The 22,526-nt window shown below is 48.3% G+C and overlaps 1 pseudogene; it reads left to right on the top strand.

Moving 5' to 3' along the window:
* Window positions 1-1,687: 1,687 nt before the first annotated feature.
* LOC142313193 (ras-related protein Rap-1b-like protein) lies at window positions 1,688-21,571 on the top strand (annotated as a pseudogene).
* Window positions 21,572-22,526: the final 955 nt, after the last annotated feature.

Raw genomic sequence — 22,526 nt, 5'->3', positions numbered from 1 at the left:
CCACGGTTGGCATCACAAACTCTTATACTAAATAGTAGTAGTAGTAATTACTCCTTTTACATTCGAGTGGCCGCGAACCCCCAGGTCCGGGGACCCTCGAGCCACAGCAGACCCCCGGATCTGAGCGGTTCGACAGCTGCAGGGGTGGCACACCTTGAATTTACCTGCCTGCTAGAACAGGACCTTGTGCCTTGAAAATCGAAGCGATGGTGTCAAAACTCTGTTCCCGCCATTTTCCGCCATCTTTGGGTGGCACATAAACATCTTATCACCAGTGATATATTAAAAACTAAATATTTTTTTTTTAAAAAAGATGGGATGGAGAAGGCAGCATTTACTGTAAGTAGTGAAAAGCAGATTGCAAGAACAGTTCAGTTACAGAGAGTGTGTTTCAAGGGTACCATGATGGAGAGGGGTGCCTCCTATTTCTGGTGTCAGGAGATCACAATGCAGCACTACATACACACTTGCACTGGTTTATCATGCTGCTGGCTGTGCATAATCTACTTTATATAGTGTTGCTCGGGTTAAAGGGGGCTTTACACGCAGCGATATTGCTAGCGATATTGCTGGTGAAAGCACCCACCCCCGCCGTTTGTGTGTCATGTGCAAATCACTGCCCATGGCGCACAAAATCATTAGGAGCCATCACACGGACTTAACTGCCTAGCAAGGTAGCTGTGTCCTGCGAACCGCCTCCTTTCTAAGAGGGCGGTTCGTTCGACGTCATAGCGGCGTCACTAAGCGGCCACCCAATAGAAGCGGAGGGGCGGAGATGAGCGGGACATAACATCCCGCCCACCTCCTTCCTTCTGCATTGCCAGCGGGCGCAGGTAAGCTGTTGTTTGTCGTTCCCGGAGTGTCACACGTAGCGATGTGTGCTGCCTCGGGAACAACGAACAACTTGCTTGCTCAACAATCAATGTTTTTTGAAAAGGAATGACGTGTCAACGATGGACGATAAGGTGAGTATTTTCCATCGTTAATGGTCGTTCCTTGCTGTCACACGCAACAACGTCACTAATGATGCCGGATGTGCGTCACAGAATCCGTGACCCCGGCGATATATCGTTAGATACATCGTTACGTGTAACGGGGCCTTTAGTACTTTCTCTGGTCTTTTAAACTCTGCATGAAAGCTAGAGACAGATGTTCTGCGTTACTGATTACCTCTGCTAAAAAAACTCCTCTCCCAGCCAAAGTAAATGCCGGTGATAGCTTCTGCTTAGCTTGCCTCTAGAGAGAACCTGTGAGCTGTGGACCAGGAAGTCCTTAAAAGATAATTTGCTATGTGAAAGCTGTGTTGTGTTTTTCCCTTCCTTATTTCTTTTTGTTTTTTTCCCATCTGGTCCAATCCTCATTACTTCCTCCTGTTGTTTTGACAGCTTTGTAGGATTTCCATTTATTTTACCCCTGTCTGTCTAATCCTCTCTGTGTCTTTAACTGAGAGCAGAACTAGCATTCCCACTGCCCTGTTCACTAGACAGGGTTGAGTTCAGGGAAAGACAGGGATAGCCACATGATTGGCGACAGGTTGAAAGATTCCAATAGAGGTGAGTTTAGAAGGTGACCCTGCTACCCTTTCCCTTGCACCAGGGGCCACCATTATATCATGTACCCTTTGTGTTGTGGCGTTCCCTTGTACCTGGCAAAACTCTGGTAGTCACTGCGTGACAGTGACTGGAGCATGTCAGTGGACCGTCACCTGAAGGAGGTAGACCTTCACCCACAGGAAGTGCAAGGTGAGTCACTGTAAGTGGCCATTTTCTCAAAGATTCATGTCCAGAGAGAGAAATTTAAAAACATTGAGTCTCCTACAATAATAAAGCCTATGTATTTAGTGCAAAGGTTAGGAAATATTTAAAGGAGGCATTTCAGTACACCCAGGAAGAGATAGAATAGGGCCTCAGAAAGCATTTTTTCCCCATTTGAAAATAGTAGGAGGTATAGCACTCTATGCTATACTACGTTGTTAAAGCACATGCACCATGTGCAAGGGCTGCCAATAATTAGAAATAGGCATGCCGATACACCTGGGAAGAGATGTAGAGGAGGGCCTCAGAAAGTATTTTTCCTCATTTGTAAGAAGTGGGACTCAGACTGTTATAATTGTCTGTACTATGTACAAGGCCTGATAATAATTAGAAGTAGACAATCCGAAACACCCTGGAACAGATGTAGAAGATGTAGAAGAATGCCTCAAAAAGCATGTTTAGCCATTTGGAAAGAGTGGGACTCATAGATTGGTAAAGGGCATGCATTATGTGCAAGGGCTGTCAAAAATTAGAAGTAGGCACTTCTATACACCCTTGAAAAGATGTAGAGGAGGGCTTCAGAAAGCATTTTTTCCCCGTTTGGAAAGAGTTGACCTCCTTTACTGTTAAAGCATATGCACTATCTGCAAGGGCTGAAAAAAATTAAGAAGGAGGCACTCCGATACACCATGGACAAAACATAGAGGAGGACAACGTAAACATTTTTTTTTACCATTTGTAAAGATTGGGACTCCTACATATATATGGTCAAAAGCCCCCAAGCCTAAAAATATCAGCCAGCAGCCGCCCAGAATTGCCACATCCATGAAATGTGACAATCCTGGAGCATTACCTCACTCAACCCAAATGCCCTGGTGCGGTGGCAACCGGGGTAATAAGGAGTTAATGGCAGCACATAGCAGCCACTAAGGCCTAGGTTAATCATAGCAGGCATCTATGAGATACCACCCATGATCAATCTGTAAGTGAAAGAAAATAAACACAAACACCAAAAGAATCCTTTATTTGGAATAAAATGCAAAAAAGCTCCCTCTTTCATCACTTTATTAACCCCCCATACAGCCCACCAGGTCCGACGTAATTCACACAAGGTCCCACAACGGTCCTGGCTTTGCTACATGCTAGCCTGGAGAGACCGTAAACACGTCAGATCTCTCCAGGCTCTGGGACACACTGACAAGAAGGACCAGCAGTGGCGTCACTCAGTTCATCAGCGTCTAACCACGGTATGACTTCTGGTGACCTGAAGCACTCTGGCCTAAAGTGCGGGACCATGTCTCACACCCTGCCAGTACTTTAACAGTGACAGTGCCGGCATAGAGGTTCGGGCTGCCCCGCACTCTCTAGACGGCATTGTCAGTGTTAAAGTGCAGGGCCTGCCCCGCACCCCACCAGCACTTCAACACTGACAATGCCCTCCGGGGAGAGCTGTGATCACAGCCCGCCATCTGTTTTGAGTGGGGTGTATGTCGGCAGCTCCTTCAGGTATTGTGCACAGCTCTACCAGGAGGAGCTATCGAGGTCACTATATGCTGCAGCGAGCGGTGAGCAGATGGCGGGCTATGATAACCGCTCACCGAAGTATGTTCTGACCTCGACAGCTCCTCCAGGCAGAGCTGTGTGCACTGCCAGGAGGAGCTGTTGACACACACCCACCTAAAAGGAGATGAAGGGCTGTGATCACTGCTTTCCGCAGCATGTACTGACCTCGATAGCTCCTCCTGGCAGAGCTGTGTGTACTGCCAGAAGAAGCTGCTGACACACACCTGATTAGAGCAGATAGTGGGCTGTGATCACTGCTTGCTGCAGCATGTACTGACCTCAATAGCTCCTCCTGGCAGAGCTGTGTGCACTGCCAGAAGGAGCTGCCGACACATATCTGCATCAAAGCAAAAGGCAAGCTGTGATCATCACTCACCGCAGCATGTACTGACCTTGATAGCTCCTCCTGGCAGAGCTGTGCGCACTGTCAGGAGGAGCTGCTGACATACACCCGCCTCAAAGCAGATGGTGGGCTGTGATCACTGCTCTCATCGGATGGCATTGTCAGTGTTGAAGTACTGGTGGGGAGCGGGACAGGCACTTTAACACTGACAATGCCGTCTGGAGAGTGCGGTGCAGCCTGCACCTCTATGCCGGCACTGTCACTGTTAAAGTACTGGCAGGGTGCGGGACACGGTCCCACACTTTAAGCCAGAGTGTTTCAGGTCACCAGAGGTCATTCCTTGGGAACTGCTGATGAACTAAGTGAGGTCACTTCTGGCAGCTGGGTCCTTCTTGTCAGTGTGTTCTGGAGCCTGGAGAGATCGGACGTGTTTGCGGTCTCTCCAGGCTCGGATGTAGCAGAGCGGGGACCGTCGTGGGACCTCATGGGGATTATGTCGGACCTGGAGGTCTGTATGGGGGTTAATAAAGTGATCATGGGGGATATCTCATAGATGCCTGCCATGATTAACCTAGGACATAGTGGATGGGCTGTCATTAACACTTTATTACTCCGATTGCCACCGCATCAGGGCATTCAGGATGAGCGAGGTAAAGCTCCTGGATTGTCGCATTGTGGCTGATATTTTTAGGCTCGGGGGCTCCCATAAATGTGGGTCTCCCCAGCCTGAGAATACCAACCCCCAGCTTTCAGGCTTTATCTTGGCTGGGTATCAAAATTGGGGGGACAACACCGTTTTTTTCAATTATTTATTTATTTATTTTACTGTATGATATAGACCCGCCCACTGGCGGCTGCGATTGGTTGCAGTCAGACAGCTGTCACTCAGCATGGGGGCTGGTCTAACTGCAATCAATCACAGGGAGAAGCAGTGAATATGTGAAAAGGCTAAAGAGCGGTAGGGAAGAAGATTGAGAGGCAGCGGAGCAGTGTGACAATCATGCCGTGATTGGTGAGTATGAAGTGGACAGAGAGAGAGAATCAGTGGCGTAATACTGTGACATCGTCATTCCCAGAAACCATATGTGAGTCAAAAATGCATGCAGGCATATTCTCCAGGCTCTCCCCATTCAGTTTCATCACTTTCTCATCCATTTCAGCCTTTTCCTCAGGGCCCCAGACCTCTCTGTTGAGTCCAGTAGAAAATTACTCGCATTTCCCTTTGACTTGCATTGTACTTGCTATTCGTAACGAATACATGAGAATTTCAAATTACTTGTTAAGGGTATAGTGATTACAAATATTACGGTACTAGCTCATCTCTAATTATTTCTGAAAAAAGCAATTGATCATACATTATGTATTAAAGTGCACGGGCCGCACATAGAAAAAAATTGAGAGGGACTGCATTCTTTGCAGGACAAAGTGACATTTTTAATGATTCCATGTTTTTTTTCTAAACACCTTTTGGACCACTTGCTTGAATATCATTTTGATTGTTTATTATGACAAACTTGCACTTTTTTGTTTAGATAAGTTTATATATAAAAAAGCATTTTTAATGGGAATGTTTTTTATATATATTTTATCACCTTTTTGTAATGTTGTTTTACAATTAACAGCATCATATAGTAATCTTAGCCAACATCTTGTAGTAATGTCCCCATCTGTGTGCCCTGTGGTAATGTCCCCCATACCTGTAGTATTGTGCCCATCCTTGTACCTTATAGTTTTGTGCCCATCCTTGTAGTATTGTACCCATCCATGTGCCCTGTAGTATTGTGCTCATCCTTGGAGTATTGTGCCAGTAGCATTGTGCCCATCCTTGTTGCTCTGTAGTATTGTGCACACCCTTGTGTCCTATAGTATTGTGCCCATCCTCGTAGTATTGTGCCCATCCTTGTGACCTGTAGTATTGTACCCATCCTTGAAGTATTGTGCTCATCCTTGTGCCCTTTAGTATTGTGCTTATCCTTGTAGTATTGTGCCCAGTAGCATGTACCCATTCTTGTGTCCTGTAGAATTGTGCTCATCCATGTGCCCTGTAGCATTTTGCCCATTTTTGTGGTATTGTGCCCATCCTCGTGCCCCATAGTAAAATGCCCATTCTTGTAGTATTGTGCCCAACCTTGTGCCTTGTAGTATTTTACTTATCTTGTAGTATTGTGCCAATCCTTGTGCCCTGTAGCATTGTGCTCATCCTTGTAGTATTGTGCACATCCTTGCGCCCAGTAGTATTGTGCCCATTCTTGTGCCCTGTAGTATTGTGCCCAGTAGTAGTGTGCCCATCCTTCTGCCCAATAGTATTGTGCCCATCCTTGTGCAATGTAGTATTGTGCTCATCCTTGTAGTATTGTGTCCAGTAGTATTGTGCCTATCCTTGTAGTATTGTGCCCATCCTAGTTCCCTGTAGTATTGTGCCCAGTAGTAGTGTGCCCATCCTTCTGCCCAATAGTATTGTGCCCATCCTTGAGCAATGTAGTATTGTGCTCATCCTTGTAGTATTGTGTCCAGTAGTATTGTGTTCATCCTTGTAGTATTGCACCCATCCTTGTGCCCTGTACTATTGTGCTCATCTTTGTAGTATTGTGCCCAGTAGTATTGTGCACATCCTTGTGCCCAGTAGTATTGTGCCCATCCTTGTGCCCTGGAAAATTGTGCTTATCCTTGTAGTATTGTGTCCACTAGTATTATGCTCATCCTTGTAGTATTGTGCCCATCCTTGTGCCCTGTAGTACTGTGCTCATCCTTGTAGTATTGTGCCCACCCTTGTGCCCTGTAGAATTGTGCTCATCCTTGTAGTTTTGTGCCCAGTAGTATTGTGCCCATCCTTGTGACCTGTAGTATTGGTCTCATGCTTGTAGTATTGTGCCCAGTAGTATTGTGTCCATCCTTGTAGTATTGTGCCCATATTTGTGTCCTGTAGTATTGTCCCTATCCTTGAGGTATTGTGCCCAGTAGTATTGTGCCCATCCTTGTGCCCTTTAGTATTGTGCTCATCCTTGTAGTATTGTGTACAGTAGTATTGTGTTCATCCTTGTAGTATTGCACCCATCCTTATGCCCTGTACTATTGTGCACATCCTTGTGCCCAGTAGTATTTTGCCCATCCTTGTGCCCTGTAAAATTGTGCTCATCCTTATAGTATTATGTCCAGTAGTATTGTGCTCATCCTTGTAGTATTGTGCCCAGAAGTATTGTGGCCATCCTTGTGCTCTGTAGTATTGCACTGTTCCTTGAAGAATTGAGTCCAGTAGTATTGAGCTCATCCTTGTAGTATTGTGCCCATCCTTTTGCCTTTGAGTATTGTGCCCATCCTTGTAGTATTGTGCCCACCCTTGTGCCCTGTAGTATTGTGTCCATCCTTGTGGTATTGTGCCCATCTTTGTGGTATTGTGCCCATCCTTCTGCGCTGTAGTATTGTGCCCAGTAGTATTGTGCCCATCCTTGTGCCCTGTAGTATTGTGCTCTTGACTCGCCCACCCCAGGGCTATGGGACACCCGGTGCCGGGCCGGACTAGTCCGGGGGTAATCAGTGGTGGCAGGGCCCGACTCCGTGGCCCTGGTGGGTGTCAGTTAAATATGGCTGGTGACTTGGGGTTTGTGTTCGTGATGCCACCTGTGGTATGCGGCTATTAAGCTGCCGCTGCTGTGTAAGACCTCCGGGGTGATGATATGGCAGCAATGGTGGTACTGCTCCCCACAGGTGGAGCGGTGCCCCGGGGACACTGTTGGTGCTCGTGAGAGTCTATGGTGTTGTGTGGATAACACGGTGCAGGGCCGACAGGCAATGAAAGAAACAGGCATAAACTACAGTCTCTTCACCTTCTCCTCTTTTACTTCACAAACGGTTAGTCCTGGGAGACCGTTACAGGTGGTAGAGGGCTCCGGCCGGCCTAGAAGTAACTGAGATGTCGTTTTGGCCAGCTGAGTATGAGGCCTACTCCTGTTCTTTTTCTTACTGTGATAGGACCCTGCTCTCTGGATTTAGCAATGGCCCTCTTTCTGCTGGGACCGGTGGTACGTCCCTTTCCCTCTGTGGCAGGCTGCACAGACCCTCTCTGGTGCTTCTCTGCTGGAGTCCACACCGGGCCCTGATGATGCAGCTGTACCTTCGGGCTGTTTATGGGCCAGGTGCTTGCAGCTCTCCTGCCCTTCGGATTCGGCTACCAGGGAGTATTTTAGGCCCTGGTGGCCACAGACTCCGATGTCCGAGTCTCTTCTGTGCCTCTCTGCTCCTCCTGTTTCACTGGGCCAAGCTGCTCCAGCTCTAGGCCCCAGTTCCACAGGACAGCACTACTCTGTGTCTGCTTGCTCTGACTCCTCTCTACAGACTGAACACTAACTCCTCCCTCAGGCCAGACTTAAGGAATGCTCCCTGGAACTCCAGGTTCAGAGCTCCCCCTGCTGGTCTGAGGGAGAACTGCGTTGGATGTTAAACTTACTGGCCAATAGACCTCCCAATTACCTCCAGGCTCATCATTAACTCTTTGGAGGGGCAATGCTGTTGTGGCGACCAGGTCCTGGGGCGCCACACTCCCCCTTAGTTAAACTCAGTACTCCCGGACTGAAGAAAACAAAACAAAACATGTTACAGAACTCTTGGAACACTTCTGCCTCGAATGCAGGACCTTGATCAGTCAGTACCCTTTCCGGATAACCGTGAGGTCGACAAAAGTATGCCTGAAATGCTCTAGCTGCTGTTCTGGCTGTCTGGTCCTTCACAGGCACTACTACCAGGAAACGAGAGTAATGGTCCACAATGGTCAGGGCGTACACATAGCCTGACCGGCTTGGTGTTAACTTCACGTGGTCCAGGGCCACCAACTCTAGGGGCTGCTTCGTGACAATTGGCTGTAGGGGAGACCTCTGGCTGGCACCATCTTTCCGCCTCAGGTTACACGGACCACAGTCTCGGCACCACTTCTCGACTGTCTTTCTCATGTGCACCCAGTAGAACCGATCACGGAGTAGGGTCTCCAACTTCTTCCACCCGAAGTGTCCTGCTTTATCATGGTAAGCTGCTAGGACCATTGGAGCATCCCTCTGTGGGACCACTATCTGCCAGACGAGTTCATTCGTTCGCCAGTTGACATATCTCTTGCATAGCTTGCCTTGGTAGGTGAACAGTCGTTCCCTCTCCTTCCACAGCTGCTGGGCTTCTTCTGGAGCATCTGAGCCAAGATGGGTCTCAGCTTGTGCTAGCTTTTCTTTGACCAATCGCACGGCCGGGTCACCGTTCTGTGTCTCTTCCCAATTATGGTGGAGTAATGGGTTGACCGAGACCTCGTGCTGGCTCGAGCGCTTCTCTCCTACAGCATGCTCACACTGGGAAACACCTTGGTGATGGAAAGCCGGTAACTCTATCTCTTCGAGTTCATCCAGGTCTTCTCCAGACTTGGGTAAGTGAGGCATTCTGGACAGCGCATCAGCATTGTTATTCTTCTTGCCAGCCCGGTACTTGATGATGAAGTCAAAGTTAGACAGCCGGGCCATCCATCGCTGCTCCAACGCACCTAGCTTGGCTGTTGCCAGATGTGTCAACGGATTGTTGTCCGTGAAGATGGTGAACTTGACCGACACCAGATAGTGCTTGAAGCGTTCAGTCACTGCCCAAACAATAGCGAGGAACTCCAGCTTGAAGGAACTGTAGTTTTCTGGATTCCTTTCTGTGGGACGAAGCTTCCTGCTGGCGTAAGCTATCACCTTCTCTCTGCCTCCCTGCACCTGAGACAGAACTGCTCCCAGGCCCACGTTGCTGGCGTCTGTGTACAGTACAAACGGCTGGCTGTAGTCAGGGTAGGCTAGAATTTCTTCTCCCGTGAGAGCCCCTTTCAGCCGGACAAAAGACTTTTCTATTTGGCTGTTCCATTCAAATGGAGGGCTTTGCTTCTTAGCCTTCTTTGGCTGGCCCACCAGGAGATCTTGAAGAGGCGCTGCTATCTTGGTGAAACCATCAATGAACCTTCGGTAGTAGCCCACCAGCCCAAGGAACTGCCGCACCTCCTTTACCGTGGTGGGTCTCGGCCAGTCCTTGATTATTGTGACTTTCTCTGGATTAGGTGCCACACCTTCTGCGCTGACCACATGACCCAAGTACTGTACCTTTGGCTTCAAGAGATGACATTTGGACGGCTTTATCTTCAGGCCATACTCCGACAGGGACTCAAACACTTTTGCTAAGTGCCTCAAGTGGTCTTCATAAGTCTTGGAGTAGACTATGACGTCATCCAGGTACAACAGCACGGTTTCAAAGTTGTGATGGCCCAAGCAGCACTCCATCAACCTTTGGAATGTCCCTGGGGCGTTGCAGAGCCCGAATGGCATACAGTTGAATTCGCAGAGGCCCATTGGTGTCGTGAATGCAGTCTTCTCCTTGTCCGCCTCTGCCACGGGAACCTGCCAATACCCACTGGTGAGATCCAAGGTGGAGAAATAGTTAGCTGACTTTAAGGCTGTTAGTGACTCCTCTATTCTGGGTAGTGGATAAGCATCTTTATGTGTAATGCGGTTAATTTGTCTGTAATCAACGCACATTCTCATTGTACCACCTTTTTTCTTTACGAGCACTAGTGGAGCTGCCCAGGGGCTACAACTATCTCTGATAACCCCAGCCTCCTTCATTTCCCGTAACATTTCTTTGGCACGCTGATACTGTGCTGGGGGTACAGGGCGGTATCTCTCTTTAATGGGATAATGATCACCCGTGGGGATTTGATGTTTAACCCCTTTTACCTGCCCAAAATCTAGGGGGTGTTTGCTGAAGACCCGCTCGTACTCCTGTACCACCCGGTAAACCCCATGCTTTTGGTGTGAGGGGGTGGAGTCGGTGCCCACATGTAATTTTTGGCACCAGTCTTCCAGCTGTCCCTTGGAGCCATTGTCTTCCGCCTGGTCGGACGGGATCAAGGGTTCCACTGCTTTGATGGTATTGTTACTGACAGTGTACAGTTTTGCTACAGTGGCGTACCGGGGCAATTTGGCTTCCTCTTCCCCACAATTCATGACGCGGACGGACACTCTTCCCTTGCGGACGTCTGCTACCCCTCTGGCTATCAGGACACCAGGCCTACTTTCTGAATACACAGGTTCCACCAGGGCCTGGTAATCTTGACCCTTGAGGCCTATTGCTGCCCGACACCATATCAACATTTCACTTTTGGGGGGAATTGCAATGGGGAGAGGGTCACTTACCCTTACACTGCCAATTTCTCCTCTGGCCAGCTCTACCTGCTGCCTCCTCATCAGGGCTCTGATCTCCCTCTGTAGGGCACGCTGCTGCCCAGAGCTGGCACCTTCAGACGCCTGCTGCAACAAAACTATCACTTCGGCAAGACAATTTTCCATCACATTTGTACCAATGGTTAGCAGTGGGTTAGATTCTTTGCGATCAATATCTACAATTATCATCCCCTGACATGGCAATTCTACCCGCCCCACTTTAATGGTTACTTCCTTATACCCAATTTTAGGCAAGGGCTGACCATTACTTGCCACAATTGTTAAATCATTATCTGGGCCATGGTCAATGTCTGAATCAGCCCAATATCTTTTGTACAATTTATAAGGGATGGTTGTTACCTGGGACCCCGTATCCAGGAGGGCATTCAACGGGATCCCATCCAGCACAATAGGAAGGACCGGTCGTCCTCCCACATACTTGCTGCGGCTGGGGGTTGAGCCGGGCTTCCTTACACCTGGGGGTTGGCTCCTGGCCCCAGGCTCGGCCCATTTAAAGGACAGTGTCTTGCAATGTGGCCCGCCTGGCTGCAGCGTCGGCAGATCGGTTGTCCAGTTGAATCATACCGGTCTGTGTCTTTTCCTCGGGTCGGCGGTATCCTCCTCTGTCGCATCCATGGGACGTCATCTGGGCTGGAGGCCAACTCGATTCTTGCAGGCAATCACTTGTAGAGACTGCACGGTCTTGGCAAGGGCAGCTACAGTCTTGGTCAGCTCCTGGACCTGCTGTCTGAGCTCTGCAGCGGGATCCTTATCCAGGGACTGCGCCTCAGCCCCTGCAGCGGCTCGTGTTTCAGGCACCACCCCTGGGTACGTGATAGCAAGAGGCCGGAGGGGTACTGGGTGTAGATTCTCTCAGTACCCGGATGGCCTGGTCCTTAAACTTTGCAAAGTCCAGAGCAGGGTTCTGCAGGACCATGATACGCAGCTGGGTCCTGTGGGCATCTGACAGGAGCCCCTCTATGAACTGCTCAGTTAGGAGTTTGTCTTCTTCACGTACACTCTCTGGGTCCACCTGTTTAATTGCTCTCAGGGCCTCCTGCAAGTTTAAGGCATAGTCCCTTATGCTGTCTGTGGCCCGTTGTTTGCACCCAAAGAATCTCATCTTTATTTCTGCTGCGGTGCGGGTGTCAAAAGTACTCTTTAACTTGGCCAGTATCTGGGTTGCTGTCCCTTTATCTGTATCAGGCCAGGACTTCACTTCACGCTGGGCCGCGCCGGCTAGCTGCCCCATTAATATGCCCACCTTCTGGCTCTCAGTCAGCGGATACACTATGAACAAGCTGTGCAGCCTTTCTCTGAAGTCGCTCAGGATATGTGACTCCCCGGAGTACTGCGGCAGCCATTCTGCTCCCGGGATGTACGGCATTGTGATCGGCATTATCGGCGCTACAGCGGGGGCTGGGGCGACGGCGACTGGGATTACATCGGCCGGTGCTGCTGCGTCTTGAGCTACCACAGCCACCTGCTCTCCCTCTGTGTCGGACATCTTCCTCCCCCTTAGTGAACCTCACCAGGCTCCGTTCACTTTTGAAAATCTCTTCCGGGTAGCGCGGGGTTAACGACCCTCCGCTCTGATGGCGCGCTCCCTTCGCGCTCTTTTTCGGGCACGCCCCCCTTCTTCCTGCGCTCAGCGAGGCTAATGGCGGTGGCAGTTTTCAAACAGTAAAGCTATGTGCGCACGTTGCGTAAATACATGCAGTTACGCTGCGCTTTGTAGCGCAGCGTAACTGCATGCGTCCTGCGTCCCCTGCACAGTCTATGGAGATTGTGCAGGGGCCGTGCGCGCGTGGCGTTTTAGAGCGCAGCGCTTCGGCTACTGCCGAAGCGCTGCGCAAAAAGAAGTGACATGTCACTTCTTCCGTGTGCTTTGCCGGCAGCTCCTGCTCTGTCTATGGGAGGAGCTGCAGACAGAGCGCATGGAATCGGCTTCACTACGGACATTTCTGCAGCGATTTAAAGCGCACATGTGCTCTTCAGATCGCTGCAGAAATTTCTGCAGTGAACTGTACGCAACGTGCGCACATAGCCTAACACAGTCTTTTAGGCACAGTTTCTGCAGGCGCACAGTACACGGTGGGACCGGGCACGAAATGCTGTTCGTGACGCCAAAGTTGACTCACCCACCCCAGGGCTATGGGACACCCGGTGTCGGGCCGGACTAGTCCGGGGGTAATCAGTGGTGGCGGGGCCCGACTCCGTGGCCCTGGTGGGTGTCAGTTAAATATGGCTGGTGACTTGGGGTTTGTGTTCGTGACGCCACCTGTGGTATGCGGCTATTAAGCCGCCGCTGCTGTGTAAGACCTCCGGGGTGATGATATGGCAGCAATGGTGGTACTGCTCCCCACAGGAGGAGCGGTGCCCCGGGGACACTGTTGGTGCTCGTGAGAGTCTATGGTGTTGTGTGGATAACACGGTGCAGGGCCGACAGGCAATGAAAGAAACAGGCATAAACTACAGTTTCTTTACCTTCTCCTCTTTTACTTCACAAACGGTTAGTCCTGGGAGACCGTTACAGGTGGTAGAGGGCTCCGGCCGGCCTGGAAGTAACTGAGATGTCGTTTTGGCCAGCTGAGTATGAGGCCTACTCCTGTTCTTTTTCTTACTGTGATAGGACCCTGCTCTCTGGATTTAGCAATGGCCCTCTTTCTGCTGGGACCGGTGGTACGTCCCTTTCCCTCTGTGGCAGGCTGCACAGACCCTCTCTGGTGCTTCTCTGCTGGAATCCACACCGGGCCCTGATGATGCAGCTGTACCTTCGGGCTGTTTATGGGCCAGGTGCTTGCAGCTCTCCTGCCCTTCGGATTCGGCTACCAGGGAGTATTTTAGGCCCTGGTGGCCACAGACTCCGATGTCCGAGTCTCTTCTGTGCCTCTCTGCTCCTCCTGTTTCACTGGGCCAAGCTGCTCCAGCTCTAGGCCCCAGTTCCACAGGACAGCACTACTCTGCGTCTGCTTGCTCTGACTTCTCTCTACAGACTGAACACTAACTCCTCCCTCAGGCCAGACTTAAGGAATGCTCCCTGGAACTCCAGGTTCAGAGCTCCACCTGCTGGTCTGAGGGAGAACTGCGTTGGATGTTAAACTTACTGGCCAATAGACCTCCCAATTACCTCCAGGCTCAGCATTAACTCTTTGGAGGGGCAATGCTGTTGTGGCGACCAGGTCCTGGGGCGCCACACTCTTCCTTGTAGTATTGAGTCCAGTAGTATTGTGCTCATCCCTGTAATATTGTGCCAATCCTTGTGCCCTGTAGTATTGTGCCCATCCTTGTAGTATTGTGCCCATCCTTTTGCCCTGTAGTATTGTGCCCATCCTTGTAGTATTGTGCCCATCTCTGTGGTATTGTGCCCATCCTTGTGTAGTAGTATTGTAGTTTTGTGCCCAGTAGTATTGTGCCTGTCCTTGTGCCCTGTAGTATTGTGCTCATCCTTGTACTATTGTGCCCATCCTTGTGCCCTGTAGTATTGTACTCATTCTTGTAGTATTGTGCCTATCCTTGTGCCCTGTAGTATTGTGTCCACCCTTGTGCATTGTAGTATTGTGCTCTTCCATGTAGTATTGTGTCCAGTATTATTGTGCTCATACTTGTGCCCAGTAGTATTGTGCCTAGTAGTATTGTGCTCACCCTTGTAGTATTGTGTCCAGTAGTATTATGCTCTTCCTTGTAGTATTGTGTCCAGTAGTATTATGCTCATCCTTGTAGCATTGTGCACATCCTTGTGCACAGTAGTATTGTGCCCAGTAGTATTGTGCCCAATAGTATTGTGCTCATCCTTGTGCCCAGTAGTATTGTGCCTATCCTTGTGCCCTGTAGTATTGTGCTCTTCCTTGTAGTATTGTGTCCAGTAGTATTATGCTCATCCTTGTAGAATTGTGCACATCCTTGTGCACAGTAGTATTGTGCCAAGTAGTATTGTGCTCATCCTTGTGCCCAGTAGTATTGTGCCCAGTAGTATTGTGCTCATCCTTGTGCCCAGTAGTATTGTGCCCATCCTTGTTCCCTGTATTATTGTTCTTTTCCTTGTGGTATTGTGTCCAGTAGTACTGTGCTCATCCTTGTAGCATTGTGCCAAGTAGTATTGTGCCCATATTTGGGCCCTGTAGCATTGGGCTCATCCTTGCAGCATAGTGCCCATCCTTGTGCATGGTAGTATTGTGCCCAGTAGTATTGTGCCCAATAGTATTGTGCTCATCCTTGTGCCCAGTAGTATTGTGCCTATCCTTGTGCCCTGTAGTATTGTGCTCTTCCTTGTAGTATTGTGTCCAGTAGTATTATGCTCATCCTTGTAGAATTGTGCACATCCTTGTGCACAGTAGTATTGTGCCAAGTAGTATTGTGCTCATCCTTGTGCCCAGTAGTATTGTGCCCAGTAGTATTGTGCTCATCCTTGTGCCCAGTAGTATTGTGCCCATCCTTGTTCCCTGTATTATTGTTCTTTTCCTTGTCGTATTGTGTCCAGTAGTACTGTGCTCATCCTTGTAGCATTGTGCCAAGTAGTATTGTGCCCATATTTGGGCCCTGTAGCATTGGGCTCATCCTTGCAGCATAGTGCCCATCCTTGTGCATGGTAGTATTGTGCCCAGTAGTATTGTGCCCTATAGTATTGTGCTCTTCCTTGTGCTAGTGTGTCCAAGAGTATTGTGCTCATCTTTTTAGCTTTGTGCCCATCTTTGTGCACGGTAGTATTGTTCCCAGTAGTATTGTGCTCATACTTGTGCCCTGTAGGATTGTGCCCCAGTGGCATTGTGCTCATCCTTTTACCCAGTAGTATTGTACCCAGTAATATTGTGCTAATCCTTGTATTATCGTGCCCATCCTTTAGTAATACACAAAAAAATATTCTCCTCACCTTTCCTCCATTCCCTCTTATTAGGGTGCATGCCCACGATCAGTGTTTGCAGTGTTTTGGAAGCAGCATATTTAAGCTGCATCTAAAACGCTGCGATGTACAGTACAAGCAAAGTGGATGGGATTCCCATACCACTGTCCGTGTGCATTCCGCTGCGACAACTGACTTGCGGTTTTCAGAGGCCGCAGCATGTCAGTTCTATGCTGCGGAGTCGCATGCACCCTCCCTAGGGAGAACACAGCAGAGACCGCAGCAGGCCAAACCCTGATCTCGGGCATGGGCAGCTGCGGTCTCCTGCGGAGGAGACTTGCGGCCCCGCAGGTCAGAAACCACCACGTACAGGACACTGCGGGTCCTTACCCTGATCGTGGGCAAGTACCTTACCTGTTTGTTGCAGTCCACAGACCCCATGATGATTGCGGCCCTATGCCAAGGGTCAGTGCCGGCAGGGCTTTACAACACTTGAATCATTTGCGGTGCCATGCAGAGGAGCTCTGTGCACTATAGCAATGGCTGTACCGGCCAATTAAATGCAAGAAGGTGACGTCATACAGCGACGTCACCTCTTTGCATCTGATTGGCGGGCAGCAGCCATTGGTATAGTGCAGACAGCTCCTCAGCGCGGCACTGCAAATGATTCAACTGTAGTACAGCCCTGCTGGCGCCAACCCCCGGCATAGGGCAGCAATCATCACAGGGTCTGCGAGCCGCAACAATCAGCCGCGTGTTTGAGATCTCTGTATTAAAGCATCAAAGACACTTTGGAAAAGTTAAGAGTGAGGATCTCATCATGACCCTGTTTATATAGTGGAGGAGGAGGAGGACACAAAAATTAAAAAAACAAGGACTGTATACCCTTGATTTGGTGGGAAGTGGTGCATGACATTACACTGCAGTAAAAAAAAGCATTACAATTGCTTTTAGATTCGGTTTTCATCTCGTGGGGTTGAGTAATCTAGGGTAATCCATGATTTGTTCATTTTGACAAGAGTCAGCCTGTCTGCATTTTCAGTTGACAGGGGATGCATCTATCAGTTATGCCTCTTGCGACACTAAAAACTTGCTTGGACAAAATGCTAGTGACAGGGCAGGCCAGCAATTGCAAGACGCAGAGAGACTCATATTCACTTGTCCAGCTTATCCAGCTTAAATAGCCAATAGTTGTAAGGCACTGAGGAATCACACAGGTCAATAGTACGGTCGGCTTGGTGCTCCTTCACTAGCTTCATAAACCTTTCCCTCCTTGTCAGAGTACCCTGCACATCAGGACTTGGGAGCTTGGAGGCTCTAAGTAAACTGTCCCAGAGCTTTGATAGTGTTCACCTGCCTCTCTTGGTCTTGCTGTGTTTCTTTCTTCTCTCTATTTCTTGGTTGTCCAAAGAACTCTGACCCCTGCTGCCAGCTTTGCCACATGGGAATTTTTTGACCAATACTTCAGTTATGGCCTTCTGGTATTCCACCATTTTAGTAGCCCTCTCTACCACAGGAAGGAGAGATGGAATGTTCTTTGGGTTGAGAAGGGTGCACAACTAGTAATCAGTGTTGGCCAAAATGCATATAACGTGAAGGTAATGGGAAAGGCAACGGGACATAAATTCTGCCATGTGTGTCGGTAGTACCCTCTGTAGCGCAAGCAACCATCTCCTGTTCCTCCTCCTCCTCATCAATCGATGTGCACTGAGAATATGAAATGAGGCTTGGCTGAGTAGTATAACCCTTTGAACTTTCTTCCTCTATCTCCACCTGGTCCGCATGCACAAGCATTTAAGTAGTCACAGAAACGGAATAGTAAAACCGATTAGGGGTAATCACCACTCACCATCTTGGTTGATTCCTCCAAGTTTTGGAGAACAGCACAGATGTCAGACATCCATGGCCACTCGTTGGTTCTTATTTACAGGGGCTGACCGGAAGACCAATGGGCATGTTGTCGCTGGTAGTCAAATCTGGCCCTCTGCTGCTTGCAAGACTTTACAACATATGTAATGTTGAGTTCCAGTGAGTAGGCAAGCTGCAAACGAGTTGATAAGCTGGCACTTGCAAGTGCTGCTACAACATTGCCAGACCTGTGGCAGCTGGCAGCTGCAGGGGACATACAAAAAAAGAGTCCAGAAGGGGAATACCTTCACAAGTACCCCAGGTAAACTGAGGTAAGTTTTCGGAAAGCGCTGAACCACTAAATTGAGAACAAGTGTCAGGCATGGTACATGTGACAGCTTGCCAAGTTTGAGAGCCGCCAGCAGGTTACGGCCATTAGCACAGAAAACAATGCCTAGTTGAAGATTAAGCAGTGAGAGCCACAGATTTGTCTGGTCTGTTAGATCTTGTAACAACTGTGCAGCGTGCGGTGTGCTGTTGTCATCAGGGGAGTAACTACCCCGGTCGCAGCGGAGTAACTACCCTGGCAGCTTAGGGGCCCACAACTGCCCGGCAGATCAGCAAGCAGCTCCTTTCTGTGAGAGGAGCTGCGCTGATCTGGGCTGACCACGCGGCCGCTGTATGACCTGCTGCCACCGCTGACGTCGGGTTCCCCTGCCCCGTCATCGCGCACAGCAACAGTGAAGCGTGGAGCGGCCTCTGTGCCTGCGAGGTGACATCACTCCTGTGCGATGGCTGTGCTCAGAGCACAGAGCGCAGGGCGGGAGGACGCCAATGGCAGCAGCAGCATTGGAACGGAGGGGAGAGATGAGGACGGAGCAGCGCTGGAACGATTAGAGCGATAAGAACTTGTGTTTTTTTTTGTTGTTTTTTTAAATCAGCATGTACACGGTGGCCAGAGGCCATAGGGGGCTGCATTATACATGGAGTATATCTGTGGCTGGCTGTATTATACATGGAGCATGGGGGGCTGCCTGCATTATACATGGAGCATGGGAGGGCTGCATTATACATGGAGCATGGGGGGCTGCCTGCATTATACATGAAGCATGGGGGGCTGCATGCATTATACATGGAACATGGGGGGGTCTGCCTGCATTATACATGGAGAATGGGGGGCTGCATTATACATGGAGCATGGGGGTCTGCCTGCATTATACATGTTCAAAACAAGAAAGCCTGCGGAGACACCATCACATGTTTGAGAAACATGTGATGGTGCCTCCGCAGGCTTTCTTGTTTTGAATATTTCCCAGGGAGCATTGCTCTAGAATCACTGCGTTGAGAAACACGTGATGGTGTCTCCGAGGTGTTGGATGTTGATCTCCCTAAGGTCAACCATCCTTGCTTATGCATTATACATGTAGCATGTGGGGCTGCATTATACATGGAGCATGGGCTGGCTGCATTATACATGGAGGATGGGGGGCTGTCTGCATTATACATGGAGCATGGGGGGGTTGCCTGCATTATACATGGAGCATGGGGGCTGCCTGCATTATACATGGAGCATGGGGGGCTGGCTGCATTATACATGGAGGTCTATGGGGCTGCATTATACAACATGATGGACACCTTATACATGGACTATATGGGTGCATTATACATGGAGGAGTATGGGGCTGCATAACACAATATGAAGGTTTTATGGGGCTGCTTTATAATACTTATAGGACTATGGGGGCTACTATATAATATATGGAGGACTATGAAGGCTACCTTATACATGGACTATGGGGGTGCAGTATAAAACATGGAGGACTATGTGGTGCAGTACAATATATGAAGTACTATGGGGTACATTCTAATATATGGAGAACTATGGAGTGAATTATAATACATGGAGAACTATGGGGTGAATTATAATACATGGAGAACTATGGGAAATTCATTATAATAATTGGAGGGCCATGAGGGCTACTTTATACATGGAGGACTATGATGTAAATTATAATATATGGAGGACTATGGGACACAGTATAATATATGAAGGACTGTGGGGTGAATTATAATACATGAGAACTATGGGAAAGGCATTATAATACATGGAGAACTATGTAGCCGCATTCTAATATATGAGGGGTTATGTTGGACCCTTTATACTATATGGAAGGCTATGCGAGAGCCATTATTGTATTTGGAGAACTATATGCAAGGGGACAAAGATACAAACATGGGATAAGAATGTTTTGTGCTGAGTCAAAAGGGCACTTTCCCTCAGCACCCAGCTTTCTCATGCTCTCCTATACATCTCTCAGCACATAGATTTCCCATGCTCTGATATGGGAAAGCTGGGTGCTGAGAGAAAGATGTATAGCAGAGCATAGGGAAGCTGGGTGCCGAGGACAAGATGGATATCAGAACATAAGAAAGCTAGGTGCTGAGGGTAAGAGCCAAGTGTCAGCGTCATTATCCCGTACTTTGAGTGTCAGTGTCATTGTCACATACCCCAAGTGTCGGTGTAAGTGGAGGGGGGGCCCAGGTCCAAACTATGCACCGGGGCCCATCAAACTCTAGTTACACCACTGGTTGTCACTTAAAGATTTTAATTTCAGCAGAGCCTGTTTCCACTTCACATATGCAGTGCTGCAGTGCTTCGAGCTTGACAATGATATGAATGACAATTGAGAGTTGGAAGAAAAAACTGTGGAAAAAGGAGCGCAATAGGGTCTTACCCCAGTATGAGGGGCAGTATTAGGAAGGGGATAATCCTACTCACCTATAGGGGTTGTGTAAGTCACAACACCTATAACAGCATGTAACTCCAAGCCACGGCAGCAGTCCCCATGTGGGCAGATAACAGAGAGTAGTAGAGCTGGGTGTCAAGCCGCGCCAATGACCAACAGATCATGAAGGTTGGAGATTAATGTTGCTTTATTTTATCACAGGTCAACACGTTTCGTGAGACTCTGCTCCCTTCCTCAGGACAGACTGGCAAAGAACATCAAATCATTTGACCTGTGATAAATGTTTAACGCGTTGACCTGTGATAAAATAAAGCAACATTAATCTCCAAACTTTATGATCTGTTAGTCATTGGCGCGGCTTGACACCCAGCTCTACTACTCTCTGTTAATTGAGAGTTGGAGAATGAAGAGGATGGGGTGCAGTAACTGGTGTATACGCTGGGGAAATCTAATGGAACTAGTTTCTGCAATTCTATGTGTCGGTAGCATGTGTGCATTCCCAGGGTCCAACTTGGTTCCAGTGTCCACAAGGTTCACCCAGTGTGCAATCAGTGAAATGTAACATCCCTGGTCACAAGCATTTGTCCACTTGTCAGTCGTTAAGAGGACATTCACAGTAACTGCATTTGTCAGGGCACGGGAGATGTTATGGGACACGTGCAGTCGGGAAATCTGCACTAACAGTGCAGTTTGTGTAAGGAGTTTTTGTGGAAAAATATGACCCCGCCATAGAAGATTCCTACACAAAGCAAGTGGAGGTAGAAGGTCAGCAATATATGCTTGAAATTCTCGATACAGCCGAAACGGAACAGTTCACAGCTATGAGAGATTTGTAAATGAAGAATGGTCAGGGATTTGCACTAGTATACTCTATTACAGCACAGTCCATATTTAACAACTTGCAAGACTTGGAGCAGATTTTGCGAGTTAAAGACACAGAAGATGTTCCCATGATATAAGTGGGCAATAAATGGGATTTTGGAAGATGAGCGGGTAGTTGGCAAAGAGCAGGGACAAAATCTAGCCAGACAGTGGAATAATTGTACCTTTTTAGAATCTTCTGCAAAGTCTAAAATCAACGTACTGTAAATGAGATTTTTTATGACTTGGTAAGCCAGATAAATAGGAAATCATCAATGGAAAAGAAGAAATCGTCATGTCTGCTGCTCTAGATATTTGTCAAGCAGCAGGTCTGAGCCAGACTATAGGAAGGAAGAACTGTTGCTTGGTTGGAAGGTGCCAGCAGTCCAAAATGTAAAAAAGAGATATCCTATCCTAACTTAAGCTATCTGAAGAGGATCCTTCTGTTTTATATACTGTATCATGAAAAGACATTAGAGGTGGCTCAGTGGTTAGCACTGCAGTCTTGCAGCACTGGAGGCCTGGGCTCTAGTCCCACTAAGGACAACATCTGCAAGGAGTTCTCCCCGTGTTTGCGTGGGTTTCCTCCGGTTACTCCATTTTCCTCCCACACTCCAAAAAAACTGATAGGGAATTTAGATTGTGAGCCCCAATGGGGACAGTGTTGCCAATGTATGTAAAGCGCTGTGGAATTAATAGCGCTATATAAATGAATAAATATTATTATTATTATCTCCAATCCTGTTTGCACAAGGTTCCTGGCAATGATTTAGCTTTTTCGCTCTGAAAATTAGACACGATTGTGTCAAGTTTAGCAATAGTGAAGATCACAGATGTGAAATAAACAAACTTGACTCGATTCTGAATGATTATGAGAGCATCAATGCATTTCAAATCTTAAATATTGCTAGTTAATAACTTAAATGATTTTTGACGTCCTCCAACTCCTCTCCCTAGTCAAGCCTGTGCCAAACACTAAAAATGAAACCATTTCTAGCTTTCCTTTAGAAATATAGATACAGAGATATATCCCCTTTAATGAACTCAATGGGGCTAATACCTTTTTGAGTCACGGTGACTTAATTTTATATTTAAAACTGCTGGGTTTATTATAACTGTCATCTTGCCATTATGTTGTTAAATTAGCCCTGGAAAGGACTGTTTGTTGTACTTAGCAGCAACAAGGACTGTAATGCAATAAACCATGCCTAAATGCCTATCATACACTATACTTACTCCAGAAACTAACCCTACACTAATTGCAGACTAATAGTGGTATTATTACAAAAGAGAATGTATTTTAATTAACCCTGAAAAAGACTGTTGGTTGTACATCTCAGCAACAAGGAT

This window comes from Anomaloglossus baeobatrachus, chromosome 1 (assembly GCF_048569485.1).
Source record: "Anomaloglossus baeobatrachus isolate aAnoBae1 chromosome 1, aAnoBae1.hap1, whole genome shotgun sequence".
Classification (NCBI taxonomy): Eukaryota; Metazoa; Chordata; class Amphibia; order Anura; family Aromobatidae; genus Anomaloglossus; species Anomaloglossus baeobatrachus.
Note: the sequence above shows the minus strand (reverse complement) of the source record. Positions and strands in the feature narration are given on the sequence as shown.